The sequence below is a fragment of the Oncorhynchus nerka genome, linkage group LG5, assembly GCF_034236695.1.
Source record: "Oncorhynchus nerka isolate Pitt River linkage group LG5, Oner_Uvic_2.0, whole genome shotgun sequence".
Lineage (NCBI taxonomy): Eukaryota > Metazoa > Chordata > Actinopteri > Salmoniformes > Salmonidae > Oncorhynchus > Oncorhynchus nerka.
Genome location: NC_088400.1, coordinates 65,689,508 through 65,701,086, shown reverse-complemented (window position 1 = coordinate 65,701,086; position 11,579 = coordinate 65,689,508).

Sequence of the window (11,579 nt, the reverse complement as noted above, 5' to 3'; positions counted from 1 at the left end):
CTGTATTGAATAGTGCTGCTGTCCTTGCTGTAATGGTGACCAGATAGAGGAGACAGTGAAGGGGAAGGAAGCAGAGCAGCTGTGTGTGTAAGGAGCCGTTAGGAGACAAGGACGTAATACACACACACACAGTAATGTAAATGTTGCCTTAGATGAAAGTATCCCCAAGGCCTGTCAATCAAAGGACATCTCAGGAAACAGCTCTGTGAAAGTGCTCTGTTGTGTGTGTGTGTGTGTGTGTGTGTGTACTATGTTAGTGTGTGAGAGAGAATAGAAAGATAGACATAGTGAGCCGTCTGTTTTGCATATGGGTTAGCCATTCTGGTTAGCCACAGTCACCTCTCTATGTCACCACAGTCTGTCTACTACTGCTGATACACACAGAACTGCTTTACCCACAGCTTTACTACCACAGCACCACAGAGAATTAGGGCTCTATTATCCACAGCTTTACTACCACAGAACCACAGAGTGTTTGGACTCTATTACCCACAGCTTTACTACCACAGCACCACAGAGAGTTAGGGCTCTATTATCCACAACTTTACTACCACAGAGTGTTAGGACTCTATTACCTACAGCTTTACTACCACAGTACCACAGAGAGTTAGGGCTCTATTACCCACAGCTTTACTACCACAGCACCACAGAGTGTTAGGGCTTTATTATTCACAGCTTTACTACCACAGTACCACCGAGTGTTAGGGCTCTATTACCTACAGCTTTACTACCACAGTACCACAGGGTGTTAGGGTTCTATTACCCACAGCTAAACTACCACAGAGTGTTAGGGCTCTATTACCCACAGCTTTACTACCACAGAGTGTTAGGGCTCTATTACCCACAGCTTTACTACCACAGAGTGTTAGGGCTCTATTACCCACAGCATTACTACCACAGCACCACAGAGTGTTAGGGCTCTATTACCCACAGCTTTACTACCACAGTACCACAGGGTGTTAGGGTTCTATTACCCACAGCTTTACTACCACAGTACCACAGGGTGTTAGGGTTCTATTACCCACAGCTTTACTACCACAGAGTGTTAGGGCTCTATTACCCACAGCTTTACTACCACAGAGTGTTAGGGCTCTATTACCCACAGCTTTACTACCACAGAGTGTTAGGGCTCTATTACCCACAGCTTTACTACCACAGAGTGTTAGGGCTCTATTACCCACAGCTTTACTACCACAGCACCACAGAGTGTTAGGACTCTATTACCCACAGCTTTACTACCACAGAGTGTTAGGACTCTATTACCCACAGCTTTACTGTAACGTTTGTCGTCTTCCTCTGATGAGGAGTAAGAGAGGTCGGACCAATTTGCAGCGTGGTATGTACAAAATAACAAAGTAAAACAAACTAAACAGTCCCGTGTGGTAACAAACACTAACACGGAAAATAATCACCCACAACTCAAAAGTGAAACCAGGCTACCTAAATGTGGTTCTCAATCAGGGACAACGATAAACAGCTGCCTCTGATTGAGAACCATACCAGGCCAAACACAGAAATCCCAAAACATAGAAAAAGGAACATAGACAACCCACCCAACTCACGCCCTGACCATACTAAAACAAAGACATAATAAAAGAACTAGGTCAGAACCTGACATTTACTACCACAGTACCACAGAGAGTTGGGGTTCTATTCAATCTGGATCGCTGAAGCCTTACAGACTGCCCAATAGAAATGTGAAGGGAATTTACCATATGCAGCATTTACCATGAATGCTGTCGCTGGAACATTTCCTTTCAATTTCTATCACGCTGTAATGCAGAACTTCCGTGATACGCATTGAATAAAGCCCTTAGTGTGCTTGTGTGTGTGTGTGTGTGTGTGTGTGTGTGTGTGTGTGTGTGTGTGTGTGTGTGTGTGTGTGAGAGAGAGAGAAAAACAGAGAGAGTTAATGTGAGTGTACAGACAGACTGACGGATACCGTTATTTTTCACCCCTCACACCAGAATGTCTGGCAACAGGAAGAGAGAGGAGGAGGAGGAGGGAGATAGAGAGGAGGAGGGAGAGGAGGAGAAAGATAGAGAGGAGGAGGGGGGAGAGAGGAGGTGGGTAAAGTCTGACTGCATCTCTACTTATCAGCCCCACCAAACACACTCTGTGGTTTCACAATGTTACGGAAACAACCCCCGCCCCCTCACACACACACACACACACACACACACACACACACACACACACACACACACACACACACACACACACACACACACACACACACACACACAATCCCCCCCACCACACTTGCACCAACCTCCCAACTATTTTCAACAGCAATAACTGCAGAGAGAGTTTATCCTTGCCACTGTCGCCTTTGCTTGGCTTTCTATGACAAAGGCATCAGTAAGAAGTGCTCTGTTTCATATAGACTCAATTCCTCTGTTTCATACAGACTCATACCTGTTTTATATAGATTACATTCCTCTGTTTTAAATAGACTCATACCTGTTTTATATAGATTCAATTCCTCTGTTTTAAATAGACTCATACCTGTTTTATATAGACTCATACCTGTTTTATATAGATTAAATTCCTCTGTTTTAAATAGACTCAAACCTGTTTTATATAGATTAAATTCCTCTGTTTTAAATAGACTCATACCTGTTTTATATAGACTCAACCCCTCTGCTTTATATAGACTCATACCTGTTTTATATAGACTCATACCTGTTTTATATAGATTCAATTCCTCTGTTTCATATAGACTCATACCTGTTTTATATAGACTCATACCTGTTTCATATAGACTCATACCTGTTTTATATAGATTAAATTCCTCTGTTTCATATAGACTCATACCTGTTTTATATAGACTCATACCTGTTTCATATAGACTCATACCTGTTTTATATAGATTAAATTCCTCTGTTTCATATAGACTCATACCTGTTTTATATAGACTCATACCTGTTTTATATAGACTCATACCTGTTTTATATAGATTAAATTCCTCTGTTTCATATAGACTCATACCTGTTTTATATAGACTCATACGTGTTTTATATAGACTCATACCTGTTTCATATAGACTCATACCTGTTTTATATAGATTAAATTCCTCTGTTTTATATAGACTCATACCTGTTTTATATAGACTCAACCCCTCTGTTTTATATAGACTCATACCTGTTTTATATAGATTAAATTCCTCTGTTTCATATAGACTCATACCTGTTTTATATAGACTCAACCCCTCTGTTTTATATAGACTCATACCTGTTTTATATAGACTGAACCCCTCTGTTTTATATAGACTCAACCCCTCTGTTTCATATAGACTCATACCTGTTTTATATAGATTAAATTCCTCTGTTTTATATAGACTCATACCTGTTTTATATAGACTCATACCTGTTTCATATAGACTCATACCTGTTTTATATAGATTAAATTCCTCTGTTTTATATAGACTCATACCTGTTTTATATAGACTCATATCTGTTTTATATAGACTGAACCCCTCTGTTTTATATAGACTGAACCCCTCTGTTTCACATAGACACAACCCCTCTGTTTCATATAGACTCACACATTCTGTTTTATATAGACTCAATCCCTCTGTTTCACATAGACTCAATCCCTCTGTTTCATATAGACTCAATCCCTCTGTTTCATATAGACTCAATCCCTCTGTTTTATATAGACTCATACCTGTTTTATATAGACTCACACATTCTGTTTCACATAGACTCAATCCCTCTGTTTCATATAGACTCAATCCCTCTGTTTCATATAGACTCAATCCCTCTGTTTCATATAGACTCACACATTCTGTTTTATATAGACTCAATTCCTCTGTTTCATATAGACTCATACCTGTTTTATATAGACTCATACCTGTTTCATATAGACTCATACCTGTTTCATATAGACTCAATCCCTCTGTTTCATATAGACTCAATCCCTCTGTTTCATATAGACTCACACATTCTGTTTTATATATACTTAATTCCTCTGTTTCATATAGACTCACACATTCTGTTTTATATAGACTCAATTCCTCTGTTTCATATAGACTCATACCTGTTTTATATAGACTCATACCTGTTTCATATAGACTCATACCTGTTTCATATAGACTCAATCCCTCTGTTTCATATAGACTCAATCCCTCTGTTTCATATAGACTCACACATTCTGTTTCATATAGACTCAATTCCTCTGTTTCATATAGACTCATACCTGTTTTATATAGACTCATACCTGTTTCATATAGACTCAATCCCTCTGTTTCATATAGACTCAATCCCTCTGTTTCATATAGACTCAATCCCTCTGTTTCATATAGACTCACACATTCTGTTTTATATAGACTTAATTCCTCTGTTTCATATAGACTCAATCCCTCTGTTTCATATAGACTCAATCCCTCTGTTTCATATAGACTCAATCCCTCTGTTTCATATAGACTCACACATTCTTTTTTATATAGACTCAATCCCTCTGTTTCATATAGACTCACACATTCTGTTTTATATAGACTCAATTCCTCTGTTTCATATAGACTCATACCTGTTTTATATAGACTCATACCTGTTTTATATAGACTCAATCCCTCTGTTTCATATAGACTCATACCTGTTTTATATAGACTCATACCTGTTTTATATAGACTCAATCCCTCTGTTTCATATAGACTCAATTCCTCTGTTTCATATAGACTCAATCCCTCTGTTTCATATAGACTCAATCCCTCTGTTTCATATAGACTCAATCCCTCTGTTTCATATAGACTCACACATTCTGTTTTATATAGACTCAATTCCTCTGTTTCATATAGACTCAATCCCTCTGTTTCATATAGACTCAATCCCTCTGTTTCATATAGACTCAATCCCTCTGTTTCATATAGACTCACACATTCTTTTTTATATAGACTCAATTCCTCTGTTTCATATAGACTCACACCTGTTTTATATAGACTCATACCTGTTTCATATAGACTCATACCTGTTTTATATAGATTAAATTCCTCTGTTTCATATAGACTTATACCTGTTTTATATAGACTCAACCCCTCTGTTTTATATAGACTCATACCTGTTTTATATAGACTGAACCCCTCTGTTTTATATAGACTCAACCCCTCTGTTTTATATAGACTCATACCTGTTTTATATAGATTAAATTCCTCTGTTTCATATAGACTCATACCTGTTTTATATAGACTCATACCTGTTTCATATAGACTCATACCTGTTTTATATAGATTACATTCCTCTGTTTTATATAGACTCATACCTGTTTTATATAGACTCAACCCCTCTGTTTTATATAGACTCATACCTGTTTTATATAGATTAAATTCCTCTGTTTTATATAGACTGAATCCCTCTGTTTCACATAGACACAACCCCTCTGTTTCATATAGACTCACACATTCTGTTTTATATAGACTCAACCCCTCTGTTTCATATAGACTCAATCCCTCTGTTTCATATAGACTCAATCCCTCTGTTTCATATAGACTCACACATTCTGTTTTATATAGACTCAATTCCTCTGTTTCATATAGACTCAATCCCTCTGTTTTATATAGACCCAATCCCTCTGTTTCACATAGACTCAATCCCTCTGTTTCATATAGACTCAATTCCTCTGTTTCATATAGACTCACACCTGTTTTATATAGACTCATACCTGTTTCATATAGACTCATACCTGTTTTATATAGATTAAATTCCTCTGTTTCATATAGACTCATACCTGTTTTATATAGACTCAACCCCTCTGTTTTATATAGACTCATACCTGTTTTATATAGACTGAACCCCTCTGTTTTATATAGACTCAACCCCTCAGTTTTATATAGACTCATACCTGTTTTATATAGATTAAATTCCTCTGTTTCATATAGACTCATACCTGTTTTATATAGACTCATACATGTTTCATATAGACTCATACCTGTTTTATATAGATTACATTCCTCTGTTTTATATAGACTCATACCTGTTTTATATAGACTCAACCCCTCTGTTTTATATAGACTCATACCTGTTTTATATAGATTAAATTCCTCTGTTTTATATAGACTGAATCCCTCTGTTTCACATAGACACAACCCCTCTGTTTCATATAGACTCACACATTCTGTTTTATATAGACTCAATCCCTCTGTTTCATATAGACTCACACATTCTGTTTTATATAGACTCAATCCCTCTGTTTCATATAGACTCATACCTGTTTTATATAGACTCAATCCCTCTGTTTCATATAGACTCACACATTCTGTTTTATATAGACTCAATCCCTCTGTTTCATATAGACTCACACATTCTGTTTTATATAGACTCAATCCCTCTGTTTCATATAGACTCAATCCCTCTGTTTTATATAGACTCATACCTGTTTTATATAGACTCACACATTCCGTTTCACATAGACTCAATCCCTCCGTTTCACATAGGCTCAATCCCTCTGTTTCATATAGACTCAATCCCTCTGTTTCATATAGACTCACACATTCTGTTTTATATAGACTCAATTCCTCTGTTTCATATAGACTCACACATTCTGTTTTATATAGACTCAATTCCTCTGTTTCATATAGACTCATACCTGTTTTATATAGACTCATACCTGTTTCATATAGACTCATACCTGTTTTATATAGACTAAATTCCTCTGTTTCATATAGACTCAATCCCTCTGTTTCATATAGACTCAATCCCTCTGTTTCATATAGACTCAAGCCTTCTGTTTCATATAGACCCCATCCTTCTGTGTCATATAGACTCAATTCTTCTGTGTAAAGTACTTAAGTATAAATACTTTAAAGTACTACTTAAGTAGTTTTGGGGGGTATCTGTACTTTACTATTTATATTTTTGACAAATGTTTTACTTTTCCTTCAATACATTCCTAAATATATATATACTGTTTACTCCATACATTTTCCCTGACACCCAAAAGTACTCGTTACATTTTGACAGGAAAATAGTCCAATTCACACACTTATCAACAGAACATCCCTGGTCATCCCTACTGCCTCTGATCTGGAGGACTCACTAAACACCAATACTTTGTTTGTAAATTATGTCTGAGTGTTGAAGTGTGCCCCTGGCTATCTGTCAATAAAAATACAAATATACAATTGTGCCTTCTGGTTTGCTTAATATAAGGCATTTGACATAATTTTACTTTTACTTTTGATACTTAAGTATATTTTAAACTAAATATATTTTGACTTTTACTCAAGTGGTATTTTACTGGGTGACTCACTTTTACTTGAGTCATTTAAGGTATCTTTACTTTTACTCAACTATGACAGTTGGGAACTTTGTCCACCACTGGACTCAATCCCTCTATTTCTTCCTTTCTTCTGTCTACTACAGGACAGTGTCTATCGGATAGCTTCTACTAGTAATGGCTCCACGTTCATCTCTGCACACACACACACACACACACACACACACACACACACACACACACTACAGGACCGTGTCTATCGGATAGCTTCTACTAGTAATGGCTCCATGTTCATCTCTGCGCGCACACGCACACGCACACGCACACACACACACACACACACACACACACACACACACACACACACACACACACACACACACACACACACACACACACACACACACACACACACCAATCCGACCAGGTGCCTGTCCCTAAGTCTCTTCCATCAGACAGCACAGCAGAGGTAAGGGCACCACGTTCATCTCTGCTCCGGTGTCTTAATGTACCCTTGTCCAGCGAGAGAGGCAGTGGTCAATACCTTGGCCTGGACACTGACGCTCGATAGTGGACGGTCTGTCTGTCTGTTTGTCCAGAACTGCTCAATAACCCTGCCTCCAGCCACAGTCCCAAGACCATAGATACTGTAGGACTCTGTGGAGAACCATTCTATCAATACCTTTACTGCAGCTGTTTGCATAACTATCGGATCAATACAAGTGTAGCGATTCCTGATTGGTGGGTATTTGGTTCCATTTCCATGACTCCACAAGCAGATTTTTCGAATTGAAAAACAGAGGGCTCTGCCTCGGTCGGCCTGGCCAAACACATAGAGCCATGGCTGGGTCTCTAGGCCTGGGGAAGTGGTAACCCAGCAGGGCTGTACAGGGACCAGTTCTGTAGAGGGACTCTACTAGAAACACATAGAGCCATGGCTGGGTCTCTAGGCCTGGGGAAGTGGTAACCCAGCAACAGGGACCAGCAGGGCTGTAGAGCCAGGGACCAGTTCTGTAGGGACCAGGGACTCTACTAGAAACACATAGAGCCATGGCTGGGTCTCTAGGCCTGGGGAAGTGGTAACCCAGCAGGGCTGTACAGGGACCAGTTCTGTAGAGGGACTCTACTAGAAACACATAGAGCCATGGCTGGGTCTCTAGGCCTGGGGAAGTGGTAACCCAGCAGGGCTGTACAGGGACCAGTTCTGTAGAGGGACTCTACTAGAAACACATAGAGCCATGGCTGGGTCTCTAGGCCTGGGGAAGTGGTAACCCAGCAGGGCTGTACAGGGACCAGTTCTGTAGAGGGACTCTACTAGAAACACAGAGACCCATTGGGGGCCACAGGGACACGACACTCAATAGAGACACACAAACACAGACATGCAAAGTACATGGCCTCACACCCACGATTTTACACACGCATGCTAAAACACATAATGAGTAAATAAGCACGAGAAGGAAGGGGGGCTCTGTTTGCCCTTTTCAAGGGACAAGGTTCAATCCCATCCACCCCCCTACATCCCTCGCCTCCCCCTCAAACACATCTCTCTTAGAACCCAGCATATCTGGCCTGCCTCTCTCCATCACCCATATCCTCTCTGCCACCCCTCTCTCCATGTGCCCCGATACACACACCTGCCATAACAGAGAGATGTATGGGTGTGTGTGTATTCTTGGGTGTGTCACTATGCTCTTGAGACAGAGCATGAAATGTACTGTGCTGCACTGTGTGCGTGTGTGTGTGCGTGTGTGTGTGGGTGTGTGTGAGAGCATCCCCTGTATACGTGAATCAGTATGTAGCAGACCCCAGTTCTCCTCTCGCTCTGTTTCCTCCTGCTGGTCCTGGAGGCCCCTGATAACCACAATCAGGCCTGAACAGACCCCTCGCCGAGGTGTGTGAGAGAGTATGAGTGAGTGTGTTTGTGTATCAGGGCCTGGCAGGCAGGTCGCGGGCCGAGAGACCCAGAGAGAAGCCAGGGTCAAGGGGTTGCGAGGCGTAAATCGCCCCTCGTTGGGTGACAGAAAAGCAGCAAAACAACCTTCAAAACTATGAGTTTGATCCAGACCACATAGAGAAATATGGTGCATGAACAAGTGGGAAAGGAGGGAGGACGGAGAGACGGAATGGATGGAGAGGAGGCGAGGCAAGTGGAAGTAGGCAGAACGTAAATTTAGTCCCAAGTTGGGTGACATAAAAACTGAAAAACAAGTTGAGTTATGGTGTGAGAATGAATGGAGAGAAGAGGAGGGGAGAGAGAGAGGAAGGTCAAAGGTCAGGCTGAAATGAGGAGGATGTTAAGAACATCGAGTACCAGGTTTTGGTGTTTGTGTGAGTAGGGAACGGAGTAGGAACCGAAAGTTGTGACTTTTAGTGAAGTCTGGAGAGAGAAGTTTATCTGTCCGTCTACATAGAACACGTTTTATCTTTCAGGACAAAACCTTGATGGTGTGAGACTGAGACAAGAGAGAGATTAGACCCTGACTGAAGTCTAACTGACCCCACAGTGATTACACACACACACACACACACACACACACACACACACACACACACACACACACACACACACACACACACGCACACACACACACACACACACACACACACACACACACACACACACACACACACAAATACTATAGAATTCACTGTAGTGTTTTTGCGGACTTTACCGTAGTATTTACTGTAGTATACTGTAGTATTTACAGTTAACTATAGTTTAAATACTGTATTAAAAGAAAACTGTAGTACATACTATAGTAATTAATGTAGTGTTTATGCAGTTTGTAGTGTAATGTAGTATTTACTGTGGTGTTTTTGTTTTATTATCTTTGACATAGTAGTGGAAGCTTTCTCCTTCAGGAAACCTACTGGAGAAATACTAAAAGAGCACAATTCCCATAACCTGTATTTTTTTCATGTGGGTACACACACACACACACACACACGCACGCACGCACGCACACACACACACAAACACACACCAGGGAGATCGCTCAAGATTGACATCAAAATTGGACGCCTATCCATGTCCGGAGGACTTTGGGAAATTCCTTCAAAACCGGCCACTAGGTGAGCTCTTTTCTCATGAAGTTTTGCCAGGGCCTTGTGGATGGGCGCAATCCCATGACTCTTTGTTGTGTGTTCCATTCAAGTAGGTGGACACTCGTTTTGTATTTTTAGTTTTAACCCTATCCCAAACCTTAACGCTTACCTTAACCATTCAGAATGAGAGCCTAAACCTCACCCTTAACTTCAACATTTGACGTTTGGAGAAATGGAACGATACAGAGTAGCAGGAGAAACAAAAACACTTTGAAATTCTGCAGTGAGACTTTGAGAGTTTGTTGGACACGCACGCACACACACGCACGCACGCACGCACGCACGCACGCACGCACGCACGCACGCACGCACGCACGCACGCACGCACGCACGCACACACACACACACAGAGAAAGACAGAAAAAGACGCACACAAATAAAAACAAATACCACAACCACAACACACTGGTGGGAACCACTGGATGCTTCATCGTCTTTTCACATCTCTGTCTGAGAAAGTTATTACACACAGTTAGGCATGTTCCTGTGTGTGAACCTGCATCGGGTCCTGCAGATACACTTCCTGTGCTAACTGACAACTTCTACACAGAGAAGCTTAGCACACACACACACACACACACACACACACACACACACACACACACACACACACACACACACACACACACACACACACACACACACACACACACACACACATACACACAAAGGCGACAGGAAACTCAGGATCCCATCTCGAGCTCTTTCTCAGAAATAGACTACAACAAAGTGGCTGCTCGCTCAGTTACCTGCCTTGACGCCATGTTGATGTCAGAGCTAACTTTTCCTCAGCTAACAGAGATGTTTTGGGCCATAAGGCAAGAGCTCTCACCCACCTGGTTCTTTGTCACCCACTGTCCCTACTGTTTCTCATTTCTGTAGAGGAGGTAGATATATGACATATGCTCTCGTTCACTAACTGCTCTGATGAGAAAACATAAGTGAGCCGAGGTGAGGTGAGCTCCAAACAGGAATGAGGATAATGGAAAAAAGAAAGTCACAACTGCAAGTTTCTAAAATCAGTTTTTGCCCAAAAAGCTGAACATGCGCACTCAATCGCATGCGCGCGCACACACACACACACACACACACACACACACACACACACACACACACACACACACACACACACACTATGTGGGACAGCTGCAGTGTCTGGACATGGTGAGTGTTGACTTACACAGCAGAAAGGAATGCATCTTCTCTCCTCCCTCCTCTCTCCTCCCTCTCCCTTCCCCTCCTCTCTCTTCTCCTCACTT